The sequence below is a fragment of the Talpa europaea genome, assembly GCF_964194135.1.
Source record: "Talpa europaea genome assembly, chromosome: 14".
NCBI classification, from domain to species: domain Eukaryota; kingdom Metazoa; phylum Chordata; class Mammalia; order Eulipotyphla; family Talpidae; genus Talpa; species Talpa europaea.
Genome location: NC_140082.1, coordinates 46331941 through 46349460, shown reverse-complemented (window position 1 = coordinate 46349460; position 17520 = coordinate 46331941).

Genomic DNA, 17520 nt, shown 5'->3' with positions numbered 1-17520 from the left:
GCGCCCTTCTTCAGGGCTCTGTTTCTTTATCTGTAAAATGCAAACACTGACAAAACCATCGGGGCCGTAGTAAGTCATACGTTGTTAGTGGGTTACCAAAACCTGTGCTTGTCAGGCATTAAGTGCTCAAAATAAAGTGTTATAATGACTAACCAGTTATGATCCTCTGCTTTGTAGAGTGTAGTTTGTGACTGCAACAGCAGTCTTTTTCATGAATGCTAATAATACATTTTATTTAACTGAATATATCCAAAATAGTATTAGCCCAATGGGATATTTTTATTGTGGTAAAATAGACATAATACAGAATTTACCATTTGAACCGTGAATAGTATCCATTACATTTATGTTGTGCAGACCTCACCCCTGTCTGTGCCCGACCCATTTTGAGTTTGTGGCCCCTCCTTGTGCAGGGCCCCTGCTAATTTTCTCTGGCTCCCTTCCATTTGTTGCTGGCTGCCCCACTCACACAGCACCCTGCCATTTGAAAGAGGCTCATGCATGGCCTAAAAGTGACCAATGTGTTTTCAATCTTGCAGGGAAACTGCACTTTAAACTTAATATAATTCCTTCACAGAAAAAAAATCTCCTTCAGAAACACTCCACCACGAATCCTGTGCACATCCATTTTATTGAAACAACTAGAATCTGAACTTTCTCATCTTCACTCAACCACTTAAGGTGAGCTGTCACCTGTGTGCTTTCTCATGGAGTATGTGCCTGATCACCAAGCCACCGTGTTAACAGATTCTTCCCAAACTTGTTCTTTTCACAGATCTTAGACATGATTCCTTTGTAGAGTCCAGTCTAACTCCTTTCTAACCCTCTGTTGTAAAGATGGCTAATCAATTCCAGATCAGCTCAAAAATTACTATACAGATTGCAGACACATTTATATTTGATTCTTTCTAGCCATGTAAGCATTTTATTTTATTTTATTTTATTATTTATTTATTTATTTTTTAAATATTTAAAAATCACAAAAGGTTTATGCTGAAAATCTCCCTTCCATTACAGTCCTCAGCCATTCCCTTCCTTTCTTTGGAAGTAAACAATGCTATCTGTTTTGTAAATACATTCCCAGGGTTTTTTTTTAATGCATGTGCAAGTAAATATATATATTTCTCTCCTCTCTTTTCATAGTCTTCATATGCTTTTGCACCTTTTTTTTTACTCAACATTTGCAATAATTTTATAGCTGCACAAAAAGTACATCCTCATTTGTGTTTATGGTTGCAGATTATTTCATTCAATGGGTATATCATAATTTATTTACTGGTTACTTAATAAACATGTAGGTTATTTCTAGTCTCTTGAGATTTCAAACAAAGCGACAGTGAAATATCTTGCATGAAAGCATTTTAAACTAGACTCAGGAAAGAAAAGGATGCCTGGGGTGGGAGTTAGGATTGCATCCCACCCAGGACTCCTGGGTACAGAGCTTCACTTCTCTTGAAGCTGAGTAAGGACTTTTTGTTGAGTTGGAGCAGAAGTGACCTGTGGAGGAGAAGTCAAATCTGAAGTTCTGTGTAATACTGGGGGTGACATAAAATGAAAGTGACCCCATCAGCCTGGCTCCCTTAGAAATTATGATGCTAAGAGGCATCTGCTAGTCCGTGCTAGACAACTAGTATAAGAGGAAATAAAGTTGCGTGGCTTTGAGATCCTGAGATTTGGGACTGAGCATTATAGCAACAGTATCAACCTCATCCTGACAAATGCAGGATGTTCCTAAGAAACATGAAAATTTCACTGTACCACTGAAGACTTTCCTCCCCGCCTTCCATAGCTCCAAATTTCCTCCCTAGCCACTACATAAACAATTGAAAGAATTCTGGAAAAAAAAATCTTTGGGGTATAATTCTAATTTTATACCTTCTTTTGTTTTCTAACTCAGATTTGGAGAAACAATGCACCTTTAAATCTTACTATTTTGAAGTTCTGCCCTCCAAGGTAAATAATTATTTCTGGATATTGATGTCTGGAAGTATCTGTCTCTTAGTCATCTCATGACATTCCCATGGCATTCTCATTTGACAGCGATATTTCGAAATTGAAAAGTGATTTGCTTTAAAAAAAAATCCAGTGTGAATCAATTCTCTTTCTAGTTTGAAACACCATGCTACGCACCTTCCAAAGGTGAAGCTGCGAGCCCCAGGCAGTCACTGGGATTCTAGTCATTCAGAAAAGAGTGAAGGAGAATCTATGGAAAATCAGGGAATCTCTCTCCAGAACACCCCCCCACTAAAGTTTTCATTCAGCTTCAGGATGGGTACACCACTCTTGAAACCTGGGTGACATCATATCTCTGCCTGTTCTGGAGAGATCCATCCAGTCAAGCAGTATAATGGAAAGAAAATCACACAGAATTCAAAATTCTGAGTCCAAGTCCCAGCACTGCCAATTACTGAGGCTGTTCTGGGTCAAGTTCATATAGGAATGGAGCTATAGTCTTGGTTAAGACTCACTGCCTGCCATCAGCAAGCTTATAGGCTGGTAAGGGAGACAGAAAGGTTGAAAAATACAGAGGAAGAACCTCCTCGAAGCCCCAACACATACACCTCCCTGTCTTCTATACTTATACTAATCCCAGAGACTGACTTCCAGAATATTGATTAGGGCCCATTTGTCAGGGGTGGGGCCGCTATGTTCGAAGGTTCCATTTGGATGAGTCCTCTTATTCCTCCTGCTTCCTGCACTCCAGCTGTGGACACACCCCTCCTGCTCCCGATGGCTCACTTTTTCTGCTGCTTTCCTGAGTCCCATTAGCTGGCCTGAGAAAAAGGCAGGTCTGGAATGGAGCCTCTTGCTCTCTTTTCCCTTCATCCCAAATCAATGGGCTCCACACTTGGGGTTCAACACCAGATTTATGCTGGGGGAGCAGGCTCATCCTGAAGGCTCATTCTTGTACAGCAGTCCATAAAGAGCCCTGCTAAAAATAAAGTGGGCCTTCCTTCTCTCATCTGTTCCTCTTTATTTATACATGTCCCTTGGGGAAAGAATCAGGGTGGATTCCTGAGTCTTGTAGGCAAACATCAACAACGTCCCAGCACCATGTGTGTGCTTTGGAAAAAATATCTGGAAGACAGTCTACTTCTTGCTCTAGTGGGAGCATGAGCTACATATTCCAGATGTGGGGGTGGGGGGCAGTTTCATGGTGGGATAATATTGCCTCTGCCCTGGGCTTACCTCTGGGCTATAAGGTATAAAATGAATTGTGCACAAACTCCTTGCACAGTGTAAAGACAAAAGTGAGACATACTGTCACATTCCAATGGTGACATCAGTCCCTGCAATTTATCTCAAGGAGAATGGGACTGGCTTGGATATGTGCTTCTTTTCTTTTTCAATCGATGCGCCTGTCTCAGGCATCTCTCCCTCCACAAGGATTGTGCTTCAGTCAAGTGTAAATGAGTATCTACCCTCCAATATGCTTTCCAGTTCCTTTAGGGATTTTTGCTTCTTGGTTTTCTTTTGGGAAATAAGATTCTAGGTCAAAAATTCTTCTAAATTTAAAGAACTTTCTTGGAGAACATCTTATTTCTCTGCAAGAGCTAAAAGCAAGCCTGAAACACCAGGCTAATGACTCAGCAATGCAGGTCACAGTTGGAAACTTCCCAGATAGAGTGGGTGGGACAGGAGGGTCTGATTTAACCGGAAAAATTTTTGCTCAAATGATACACAATCTCTTTGAGGCATTGAGAACTCAACTATAAGCTTTTATATCTTTTATCCCCCCTCCTCATCTCCTCTCCTACATGCATTCCCTGGGCTGTCAGTCACATGACATAAGAAAAAATTCCATCACATCACAAACAGGTATACTTTCTTTCCAACCAGCTGTCTGTAACCCAAACAGTGCCCCCTCACCCTTACCACCAGGTCCACAGAGATCAAGAAATGTGTAAGCTTCTCCTCCCTTCTCTATATCTTTGGATGGTTCCTGTGGATCCACTAACCTCTAAAATCCAGGATCTGAGGGCTTGTTATTTACATGCTTAGCTTTTGACTCAGTGCTCCTAAGAGTAGGAGCTAATATTGTCTAAAAATGTAAAAAATTATAAATGTTAAAATAAAAAAATCTAAAAAAAAATAAGGGGGGGGGGTGCAATTGTATGAGGAATATAACCAAAATAAAAATGTGTACATTGTGCAAAAATGAAAAATGATGTAAGAATTATATAAAATAAAATATTCAAAAAAGAGTAGGAGCAGGAACCCTGTTTCTCATGTTCCAGGGTTTTTTTTGTTTTGTTTTGTTTTTAAATATTTATTTATTTATTTATTTATACAAGCACTGGGTATAGTCAGAAGCGTGGGAGGGTGAGAGAATTCACCAGAGACAGAGCGGGAACAGAACAGGCGGACTGACGCGGTACACTGCTGAGGGCAGCAGTGGGCAGCAGGAGAGGTCTGCGTGCCATGTGGGACCCTCGCCAGTGGCCAGGGATTGAACTGGGAATTGAACCAGGAATTGAACCAGAGCTTCCCGGGCAGCTTCACAGCCTAGCACTCAACCACTGTGCCACCAGGGGAGGCCCTCTCATGTTCCAGTTTGGAGAGCCAAGACCTAACTGCAGATAATTCAGCACATGTGCAGGTTACTCAGAGCCTTTATATGAGCCTTGAGCCTCCTCAGCTGAGTTTCTAATGGAGTCTGCAGCTTATCTCTTCCCTCTTTCCAAAAGAGGAAATGGAAGCGTAAGATGCAGCAAGGTGGCTTGCATTCAGCCCAAAGCTGATGGCACAGTACAAAGGGGAAACAGCCTGATTTGTCATCTCATTCTGCAAAGCATGACTAATAGTAAACTATCCTTTCAAAATGCGATAAGAAGACAAGAATTTAGATCAGTGTGCATGTTGATTTGTCCAAAATATAAAGAGAAGCCAAGTCAGTGACTATGGATACAACTTAGAATGGTAAGAAGTCCCTCTTATGAAAAAATTATTAGGACTAAAAGCCAGGATGGCTTAGCTGAGAACCTTATTATAAGACCTAGCTCCTACCTCTATTGCATTAAACATGGTATCTATCCATCCATTCAAACAAAACTTTAGCACTTACCTGTGCGTACCAAACTGGAAACAGGATACTGAACAAGAGATATATCCTCTCCTCAAGAAATTCAGTCTAGTGGAAGATATAAATTGGTAAATAGAAAATTATTGTAGTGAAGTAAAAAAGCAAATGATAGACAATCAACAATAGGATGTCAATTTTGAAATGCCATATCCTTTTTCTAAAAGGACTGGGAATCCATAGAAAGGCAGAGAATCCACAGATGGTCCATAGAATCCATGAGGTCAAATGTATATTTGTACAAATGTGATTTTTAGGTATGGATTTTTCATGAATTATAACTTATGTACTTATTAAGATATCCGTGAAAACAGCTAAACAGTTTGATGGCAGAACAGATCTTTGAGGTGCAGGGTTATACTGTCTCTTACTATTGACATTCTCTTCCTTTTATTCAACATTATCAATAGTCCCACCCAATTCAGGTATCTTCAACCCAGGCTCTGTAGCAGTGTCCTATAGGCTTGTGTGGGGTTAGCAAAAGTGGACTCTTAATTTGGGGAAGACAATAGTGGACTTGACTACCTTCCCCAAACCAATCTGGAGGTTCATGTCGTTGAGTCCACTTTGACCTTTGGGGCTCAGGCAGTTGCCTGCTAGACAAAGTGTCTGCCTCTCTACATAGCGGGGCCATGAGCAAAGTTCTGCCCTGTATCCTGATGCCTTAATGGGTCAATTCTCCGAAGGGCCTGCAATGAGAACCAAAGCTTTGTCAGCTTCCTCGAGCTGTGGACAGGGTACTACTGCAGTCCTGGGGTCACCACTGTTGGTCTCCTGGCTCTCTGGCCACTAGTTGATGTGGCTGGTGTGTCATAGTAGGTTTTCATATTTTCTCAGGCTAAAGAGGGCTACTGTGGTCTGAAAACTATTCTGAAGCCTTGTCCCTTGTCCTCTCTTGAATTTTTTTTTCCTTTCATTAGGTTGTAGCAAAATATTTCTGCAGCTCTCTTAAACTCTTCACTGACAAAACACTTTGGCCTCGTTTCTATTAGCTTGTCCTTAGAGAACCTCTGGGAAGCAACTCAATATTGTTCCTTATGCAACACAGAAGTAGCCACCTAAGGACGTAAAGCTTGGCTAGAGGCAGATGACGCCACTAAATGCGAACATGGTGCATGGAAGAACAAGAGGCTGAATGTTTTCTCTTCAAGGGCTTCAAATCTGCACAAAATGAAAAAAGACAAAAAAAGTAATTTCAACTCATCAGGAAAAACATCCTCTCCTCTGCTGCCACTGCCCTTTACTGTTGCCATAGACTACCATAACCATGTGCTTCGTACCCTGGAATGCTTTGTTCCTCTGACTGCTTACAGAGATAAGCTCTGAGAGCTAATCCTGATTGCCTGTCATGGTGCCTGTTATTTGCTAGGTGTTCTAGAAGTGTTTATGAGACACTAAATTTATTGAGTGGGAAAGTAGCTGAACCAACTTCTTCACATTGTGGTGAGACAGTAATAGTTTTTGCCCATTTACTTAGTTATTCAAAAGTTGATTGCACATTAAAACACATCAATGTGAACATCATAATGTTAATCTCAGCCAGTATTTCTTCATTCTCCAGGAAGTATCACTTGAGCACTGTTCAGGTTAATAGAATGGAATGGCAAGGACAGTTCTAGTCATCTACCATTAGGTGGCATATATTATATATAATATATGTGCAAATAAATATATACATATATGCATATATGTGAATATACACATATACACACATAATGTGATTTGGGGAAAAACTGAGACAACCTCCAGTAAAATTATTTTTTTTCTATTATCTCCCCCTAGTCAATGGGTGAATATGAAGGGTGGTTCTAATGAGGAAAAGAAGGAATGGTATATATTAGGAAATGGTGCTCAGAAGCAGGGAGGCCATCCTGGGAAAGGAAAACAAGAATGAAGGGATTTTAGAGGCGACTGCCAAGCTGTGATCCCAGCCCCCTATATTGCAGAGCTCCCAGAGGAAGGGCTAACTGTGATTCTATGTATGTGTTTATAAGAGCCTGGGAGAAGGGATTGGGAGACATTTACCTATGTGGGCCACTGAGAGGACCCCATGGCCTCTTGCATTCACACCAGCTGCTGGGTGAGATCCAGAATACTTTGGACTCCTGGCAGAAAGTGTGTGGATTTGTCAAAAGCAAATACTTTAGAGTTTTCACAGTCTCAGTTCAAATCCCAACTCAGCCGTCCATCAACTGATGATTACTCACAGACTGTTTCCTCATCTCTAAAATGGAGCTACTCCTTGAACTCATAGGTTGTTGAAGGAATTAAATAACAAAAACCACTCAATATGGTGCCTGCCACACAGAAAAAAGTAATTTGTTCTGATTTTTCCCCCTAATTTTTTTATTGAGGTCATATTCGTTTACACCATTGTTTATATTTTGAAATTTCACAATCCCCTTCGTTCTGGTGATATTACCTGAGCATTCCCAATTTGTGATGATTCTCATTAAAAGTTACTACTTCAAGGAGCTGCAGGTGGCCAGATTTTGTAAACAGCCAAGATGGGGTTCAGGAGATATTTTCTATTTACTTACGTTCAAAAACTCCCAGGAAGGATAACACTCTTGACTTCATCGGGCATTCATACTTCAGTTTGGAAGAATTTTTCTTGAGGGCCGGTTTTGACTAAGAAAGGGGAACGAGAAGTGAAAGGGGTTGCAGGCAAAGGGAGGGGGAGATCTCACTAGAGGAATTTCAACAAGATGTAAAGGTTTGCAGAAGAAAAGGCATGTTGCAAATAAGCTTGTCTTCCCTTATCATTTTGCTGTGGCATGCAGAAGGCACCTCCCGTGCAACTCCCCACACGTGCCCCCTTCTACCGTGTGTAGATGTCATCAAAAGGGGCCTTTTACTCTTGTGAGGTCGACTGCACCAGTTCCTTAAGAGCAAAGCTCCATCCACTCTTCTTTTCCTCCTTTCCAGATGTTATCCAGAATACTTCATTTCTCCCTAATTCTCTTTTCCAGGGTTAGAATTAGGACTGAATAGATGGAATTAGACCAACTTGAATCTCAGTCAACTTGGGAGTCAAATCTTGTGATATTTTCTTGGATACAGTGGTGAAAAATCCAAAATACTCAAAAGACAGATATCCTTAGGATATTTCTGATTTATCTGGAGCCAGAAAACTGAAGACATTTATAAAAGGCAGATTTCTATGGGAAAAAAAAAAAAGAAATTATCCTCCATTTACCTGAAAGCCAGATTGTGTTTAGAATGTGCAAATTGGAAGCAGATTGAGTAAGTGCCTCTGCTTATGGCTTGAGCCTTTTGAAGTTGAGAAAAAGCCCAAATATGAACCAATTGATTTGTCTGTTCTTAGGAGGCTTATCTGTCACGAACTATTACCTTATATTGTCATAATAAACATGTTTTGCCTACTGGAGAGGTGTGGAGCTCTGTAACCTTCCAAGAGGATTTTCACGAGGGCACTGTTTCCCAACATATGGTGGAGGAAGAACTAGTTCCCTGAAGTAATAATACATTATCTGTGCTAGCCAAACTTGGAAGAAGACCAGATTAAATTAAAAAAAAAATCAGTTTCTTTTCCTTGAGAATCTTCAACATTTTATGTAAACTTAACATGCATAATATTCCATCATTGTTATTTCTGAAGGGTGAGATCAATGTTTAGTATGTCCTAACTATTTGACCAAAGCATCTTTTTCTCTAAAAATAATTTCACAGAACTACATGTTGGGAAATATTGCACAAAAATTATTAACCAGTCTCCTAATGGACAATGCATACTCAGGTATTTAAATAATAATAAATTTGCTAACATTTTGGCATCTTTGACCTTCAACTCTTTGGGAAACAAAACCCATCACTAATTCTAGAAAAATTAACCACCATTTATTGGAGCTAATGGAATATAAATCCAGCATAAATAAATCTTATTACTTTGGTCTGTGAATGTGGTGAGTAACAGGACCTGGCAATTATCAACCGAGCAATCATTTTTCTTTGTAGATCTTAGCCTGTAGAGAAATATGGTAGAAAACTCGAAATGCAAAGTGAATAATTTTCTTTTTATTGATTGACATTCATTTTGATGCAAAAGTGAAAATGTAGTAGAATTTTTTTAGACTGAAGAGAAGGTTGTAGAGCTCTGAAATCCTCCAAGATGATATTCATTAGGGTTATCTCCAAACTTAAAAACTCTCAAATCTCTCTTTCATACACATACACACAGCACACAGCACATTTGGGGTTTCTAGTTAGGTATGGCTTTAAGGAAGTGGCCAGGCTATGTAAAGATTGAAAAAGTAAAAAATATGCCATGAGAGCTGAAAGAACTGGGATTTGTCTGTTCTTAGGAGGCTTATCTGTCACGAACTATTACCTTATATTGTCATAATAAACATGTTTTGCCTACTGGAGAGGTGTGGAGCTCTGTAACCTTCCAAGAGGATTTTCACGAGAGCTGAAAGAACTGGGAAATCGGGACTTCTAATTCTCATTCCAGCAAAAGTAGAGTTTTTCACTTATAGATAGTCCTATCACAAACAGTTATATACTTGTTAAAAGGAAGATTATCCCAGTGTATTTCTCAATTTTCTGCTCAGTGGATTACTCTGCTCTAATTCACTGGTTCTTTTACTAGCCAACCTCTAGATAGCCAATATACAGCCAATGTTGCTGAGGCGGAAAAAAAAAAAACAAAAAAAAAAACCAAGCAAATAAAAGTGTGTTCTCAAAGTCATCCAAATCTAAAGGCAAATTTTGTGGAGCTGCTTAGGCAAGGGTACATTATGTAACTGAAACATAAACAAATCACTAATATGGAGAGGGAAGAGATTAACTCACACCTGGAACCTGACTTTGTCTTTGAAAGTAGGGTGGAATTTTAAGATATGAAAGAGGGGGAAGTTGTTTACCAGCTGCTCTGCATGGCAAGTCAGAAAATGGGTAATCCCTGGTCAGCAGCAAAGCAACACTGGCAACTGACAAAGGTAGCCTGAGAGGCCAAGGGAGGGGGGTTCCAGTGTTAATTCCTGGACATCTAGAGGAAGTAAGAGTTGACAAAGGAGGTGACAACAATGAAGCCATGAAACTGAATCTCAAATTACGAAATGCTCAGAGGAGAGAAAGCATGCTGGCATCATTTGGGTGGATCATTTGGGGTTCCTGGTTTGGGTTGGCCTTAAGGAAGTAGCCACATTTTTCCCCTCTCTCTAAGTCACCTTCAAGGCACCACAGGGGAAGTGACAGGAAAAGACACCCCAAGCAAAGGCACGGAGGTGAGAAAATGCCAAAGACCAGCAAACAATCTGTATATTCAGGGATCAATGAGTAACATATTGAACTCAGTCTCCGATCTGGGAAACAAGCCTCAATGTGTATCCTAGAGAAAATAGTGAAATCAAAGCCCAGAACCCAGTCTCTGCTACTGGAACAACCACCCAAGAGGTCAGAACACTCTGACTCTCGGCCAAGCAAGGCCAAATGCCTTTCCCCAAGTGAACCAGAAGCTGCTTGGTGGGCAGCAATGACCTCCACCATGGTTCCCGAGTCACTCTGGGAAAGTGACTGCCATTTTTAAGGATTAGAGGGCTGGTCCTGTATAAGAGGCCCCACAGAACCATCCCATCCCCTAGGATCTTTTCTGTCCAGGTAGAAAAGATGTGAGCCACCGATGCACCCTGAAATGTTAGTTACAACATTTCTCTGGAAAGGGAGCAGGGAAGAAGTCTAAGAATTCTAGACACATGACTTCTGAGAAGGAGAAAGCTGACAGGGATGAGAGACCACCATGCTGCCCTTCAACACACAGCACATGCATGAGCACCAGCAGCTGTGGGACGGATGCCCCCTCCTCACTGCACTCGGGGCAGTGGGACTGTATGCACAGGGCTCTGGACATGGGCTGAGGTGGAGGAAGAGGGTGGTAATCAGAGTTCAGCTATGCTGCCCGGGAACATTCCTGCTGCTGTGAGCTGAGTCACAGCCCTGAACTGAGAGTGAGGTTGACGAGGAGTGCAGAGGAGCAGAGCTTCTGGAGAGCTCAGTGCACAGTCAGCACTGACTCAGGACCCAGGGACCCCAGGGGAGCCCAAGACATCAAGGCTGCAGTTTCCTCTTTGTCCTGAATTAGTGCAGATGACTTTCACTGAATGTGTTTCCGGGGTAATAGAATATCACCTTGCCGATGACACTCATCAGGACAGGCTATCAAATGGGCACAATGGGTTTCCTAAGGAAGGAAGTCAGGACTAGAGGAGAACATGAGTCCCCAGAGCCAGCACTCAGCTTGCCAGCTGAGAAAACTGTCTCTCTCTGGAGTCAGCTTTTCCGAAAGGCTTGCATCCTATTTAGAAATATGTCAGTCCTGCCCCAAACGAGAGATATTATTGTCAAAGTCTTGCAACCAGGTCACCTGGACACTTGGTTTCTTTGAGGTTTTTAATGAAGGAAGACCAGAAAGATCAGCAGATGGCTGTGACATCTGACTGCCACCATGGAGTCTGGACTCAGCAGTGACTAGGCGGCCCCCACTATTAGTACATGTCTCTGCCAAGAAGCAGCTTTCTTTTCTTGCTGTCTCATGTCAGAAGCCATTTTCCAAGGAAGCTGAACTCTTCTTTATGAGTGCCCCCCAGGCACTCCCCAGACTTGTGCTCATCTTCGGGGAAGAGTGGCCTGATGCCTGCTCCCACTGGAGCCTCTGTGGTGGCCTGAGGGGTGAGCACTGTGGAGCTTGATGAAAGGCAGCCGCGCTCCCACTCACCTAGCTGACTCCAGTTCATGAAACGGATGGACCTTCTCAGTCCTTGGTCACTAGAACAAGGAGACAGCTCAGAGCAGCCCTGGGAAATCGCATGGGGGGCCTTGTGCACAGGTATGGGTGTGTTCAATTCCTTTGTGCTTTTCCCCAACACACATTTAGCAAGCCCTTAGGTGTGCCAGGCACACACTTCTCGATGGTAGAAACTCAAAGATAAATGGATCATAGTCTGTCTGGGAACACCTTACATCTCTATAATTTAAAAACCTGGGGTGGGCTTCCCCGGTGGCGCAGCAGTTGAGGGCTAGGCTGTGAAGCTGCCCGCAGCCTCTGCAGCGCCGGTTCGATCCCCGGCCACCAGCGAGGGTCCCACATGGCGCAGACCTCTCCTGCTGCCCGCTGCTCCCCTCAACAGTGTACTTCGGTCCTTCTGCCTGTTCTGTTCCCCGCTCTGGCTCTGGTGAATCCTCTCACCCTCCCGTGCTTCTGACTGTACCCAGTGCTTGTATAAATAAATAAATCTTTAAAAAACAAACAAACAAACCTGGGAACATGGTAGCTCTTGTGCCCACCTGTGACTCTGCAGGCGTTTCTTTTCACAAACCTTTTCCCTGAGCAAAGCAGCAGTGGCAGCTCTCTGCCAGCCTGTGTCTGCAGTGCCTCTCCTTTCCTTTCCCCTTTCCCTAATAAACCTGTCCTGATAAGAGGTTTTATATATATATATATATATATATATATATATATTACCTCTTATATATATATAAAGGGAAAAACTGCTTATGATGTGAAGGACACTTGATATAGAGTCTGGGCTACATTTGGAATATGGGAATTATGGTTATTGCTAACTCTAATACCAGGATGAACTACATGTTTCAGGACCCAGTTTTTTTCCTTTCCCTAAATGAGGGGCCTGGATAAGGTGACATACTTCAGACTGTGCAGTCTCTACCTGTGCTTCCTGGAGAGGTGCTTGACACAAAATGTCACTGTCACTCTCAGGGGGAAATGCCAGTTACCTGGACAGGACTGCACAAGTGACTGGAGCTTCATGTTGAAACCTGGGGGCAAGGGTGATGACCTGGGTGATGGGTCTCCCTCCAGCCCTGCATTTACTACTGCAGGAGATGAGATGATCCAGATCCAGGAGGAGAAACAACAACCAAATTTATTCACAGGAAGTGAGAAAAGAGAGAGGGGAGAGAGGGGGAAGAGAGTGGGGAGGGAGAGAAAGAGAGAGTGAGGGGATCTGCACAGGTTGCCTCCACACAAAGAAGGGCCAGCAGCTGTGTGTGTTCTAACTTCTAAACCCCCATGGCTGCTCTGCTCCACCCCCTTTCCAGAAAATTCCTTGCTTAGGACATCAAGAGACAGAGGTTAGGCAATGGTGCTAAACATGGGCTTGTCATCCTGTCAGTCTCGGGATATCCAGAAGTCAGGGGGCTGAGTATAGCCCCTCCTTCTGGCTGGGGTGGGGGAGGAAAGTGGCACAGAGCAGACTGCACAGCCCAGCCCTAGAGAGAGGTTGCACTGACTGCCCCCAGGTTCCCAGGGGTGCAGGGCTTAGCTGTGTCCAGCCTGACTCTGACCTCTCCTTATATGCAGGATGGAGGAAGACTCAAGGGTTCCCAGCAAGCCAGAGACACATGGAGCATGAGCTACTTAAGAAATGAAAGATTTATTTATGTGTCTCACACATCCTTTTATGTGTTAGACCCTTCACTTTATTTATGCTAACATCAGAATACTTTTTTTACAATATTACTTTCCTCATGTTCAAAGATAATAAAAGAGTTCAGAGAGTGTAAGTAGCCTGCTCAGGGTCATGCAGCCAGATAACTGCAGTGCCTGTGAGGCTGAAGAACTCAAGATGGTTTCAATTACTAGGAAAATTAAATGTATGAGTTATGGGTGAAGAAATAGACAATCTTCTACTATCTAGTAGTTAATTTAGTTTGAGTTAGTGTAGAAATCTTAGGTTTTAGAATCTCCAAGTTGATGGCCGAGAGCACCAAGTTGACTGTGACTTTCTACAGTAGTCAAGGTGAAATTCTTTGATCTTGATCATAAAGGTCATGATCAAGGAGCTGCTTAGGATGTGGAGGACCAGTGGAGAGGGGAGGGTCATGCTTGTGTTCCAGGAAGGAGGCAAGCTATTTTTTGTGGTTCCTTTCTTCACACTCCCTTTCAGTGATAGTGTGTAATGAAAATGGCCACAACATCTTCCACCTGTCCAACTCCACCCTCCATTCCAGTTCCTGAAGCAAACACCACTATCTGGAGACATTAGGTCTGAAGGAGGTAGAGAGACTAGAAGTTTCTGAAGTTGAAAGAAACTTCTTGATAAGGGGGAAGGAGTGGAAAGGGAAGAAGCACTCAAAGCTAGATCTATTTTGGAAAAATTAACAAGATTTTCTGAGTGAATAGGAAATGCAGGGATAATGGTGCCACATCTAGTCCTGCAGTTATTGCTTTTAGCTTGTGATTCTTAGTGCTCATGATGAACACACGCTTTATTACATTGTCTCATCTAGCCTTCACTTTACCCCAGGAGAACTGTTCTATTGCCCCCACTTGAAATGAAAACATTAAGGTACCTAGAAATCATGTAGAATGTCTGATTACTGATAGTCATCTCCACCTGGATAGCCAGCACTTTAAACTCAACATATTATAAACTAAATAATTCACCTCTGGCCCCATGTGTTCATCTTCTTTGCTTTCACAGTTCAATGGAGAACATCACCATTCTTTCTTTGTCTCTGAGCCAAAGCCAGGAAGAAATATGTCTTCTCTGTATATTGATTGTATGTGCCTCCAATGAATCAGGCACTGTGCTAGGCTCTGAGATAACATGTGTAGTAGCTGTCCTGGCTCCCAAGATGCTTTAAAGGGTGTTGGAGGTGGAGAGATAGGAGAGTGCCTCAGTCCAGTTGCATAGAAGGGAGGTAGGGAGGGAGCTTCCAAAGGAGGCAAGCTATTCTTTGTGGTTCCTTTCTTCACACTCCCTTTCAATGATAGTGTGTAATGAAAATGGTCCCAACATCTTCCACCTATGCAACTCTACCCTTCATTCCAGTTCCTGAAGCAAATACCACTAGATCTCTGCCCAAAAGCTATGGATTTTTAAAGTCCTGAGAAATTCAGTTTCTTGCAAGAGTGTTCCTAGCAGAGCTACAAATGTGATAAATAGGGAGCCTGGACTCTAATGCCTCATCACTGTTGTGCTTCTGGGAGTCATTCATTTCTTTTCCATTTGCTCCCTGCCTTTTCCCAAAAATGTTAAAAGCACAAGTACAATAAAACTATTTAAATGACAGGTGAGGGTTAAGCTCTGAGTAATGGAGAAGGGAAAATTGGACTCCCAGAAATTTAGAACAAAGAGGAGACTACCAAATATAAAACTTAACTCCAAATGGCCTACTAACAAGGAGACATAGGAGAGAAAAGCTTTTAAAAAATCAACTAATTTTTCAAGTTTTTATCATAATAATAACACATAACAGGTGGCTGACCAACGGAACAAATTTTCAAGTGTACAAGATATAATTGTTGATAGTAGGTATGATGTTGTATGGCAGATCTCTAGAACTTACTCATCTTGCTAAATTCAAACTCTATACACATTGATTAGTAACTTCTAATTTCCCCCTTCTTCCCAGCCCTTGAAAAATCGCTATTCCACTCTTTCATTCTTTGAATTTGACTATTTATATATTCATATTAGTGGAGGAAAGCAGTATTTTTCTTAGACTGGCTTATGTCCTCAAGGCTAATATGCTCATGTTGTCATCTAGATCAGAATATCCTTTTTAAGGCTGACTAGTATTCCAGTGGATGTTTTTATGATGTTTTCTTTATCCATCTATTGATGGACATTTAGGTTATTTCTATATCTTGGCTATTGTAGCTACTGCTGCAGTGAACATGGGGTTGCTAACATCTCTTTCAGACCCTGAATTCCATCCTTTTGGAGAAACATCCAGAAGTGATATTGCTGAATCATATAGTAGTTTTATTTTTAATAATTTGAGGAAATTTCCATAGCAGCTGCACCATTTTGCATTCCCACCAACAGTGAACAGGGGTGCCAATTTCCTCACATCTTCACCAACACTAATCATCTTTACTTTTGTTGATAATAACCATCCTGACAAGTGTGAGGTAATAGCTCACTGTGGTTTTGATTTGCATTTCCTTTATGATTAATGTTATTGAGTGTTTTTTTTTTTTTCCATTGACCTGTTGAACATTTGCATGTCATTTTGGAAAAATATCTATTCATATTCCTTGGCTCATTTTTAAAATCAGTTTGTTAGGTGGTTACCTCTGAGTTGTAGTTCCACTTGTTTTTTGTTTGTGTTGTCTGAGCTCTTGGTGTCATATCCATGAAATCATTGCCAACACCAGTGGCATTAGATCTCACCCCTTTCTCGACACCTAGTTTTCTTCTAGGAGTCTCACAGGTCTTGTGTCTAAGTTTTTAACCCACTTTTAATTGATTTTTGTGCATGGTGTAAGATAAGGGTCCAATTTCTTTCTTCTGCATGTAATTATCCAGTTTTCCCAACTGGAAGCAAGTCTTATAATTAGTAGAAGCAAATATTTCCCCAGTTCTAATTCGCAGAGCACTCCATTTCCGTCACTGGTTCTCACACTGTCTGACGAAGACATGTGCTCCTGCTTGCTGCCCCCTCCCACACAAGGAGCGCACTGAGGACAATGACTGTGCCTTAGGCACTTTTTATCCAGATTTCAGCCCCTCATGAAAATTTGATAAATATTCTTTAATAAATAACCAAATCAACAAAGGTTTATGTGAAGACCCCCTAACAACAAAGACATGGACATTACTAATTTGATATTTATTCTCACTGGCTACTGGGGCTTAGCATTAGGTCCTAATTTTTTAATTCTTTTCATCAAAGCCACTGAATTTGGCATGCAGTCTAAAGAGTTAAATAAGTTCTTTCACCATTTAAGGATTTTTGAGTGCCATTTTGTGCCTAGTATAGTAATTAAACCAATTTTTTCAAATGGAAACCTATGTAATTTTGTATCATTTTTAGAAGTCAATGCTGAATAAATTGATTAATTAATGAGTGGATAAATGAACAAATGAATATACTGCCTTTTAACTTCTCTAGGCCTTTTTTAAAAAAAGAAGCATTAAAGCTTCCTAAGTAAATTTCCATTACCTTTGAGGCAATGTTAGCAAGACATATGCATATAGAAGACATATGCATATACTTTGCCTATATATTTCCATACAACCTTCAGTTGCCACAGCCCTTCAATAATCCCCTTTTCACAATCAGTCCTGCCCATCCTTTCATGCTACAATAAATATTTATCAGATATCTCCTACATGCCCAGTCCTGTTCTAGACACTTACATCAATGAGAAGAAACTGCAACTTATTTTCTATTCTTTCTGATATTTTATAAATCACAAAATAATCATCCCCAAATCACTTCCTTCTTTGGGAAATAGTTGTGGTTTCAGAATCTTAAATCTGAAAAGTAGCCTTTATTTTAGCAGTTTCACAGAGTGTTTGAAAGAGTAAAGGAACAGAGATGTTTGGTCATAGAGTTTGGGGCAAGTATACCACAGTTTTCAAAATCATAAGTGTCCTCTTGTGGACAGTTTTTGGCTGATCCAACATCAGGAAGATTATTCTGGTAGATATGTATACAGTGGATAGAAA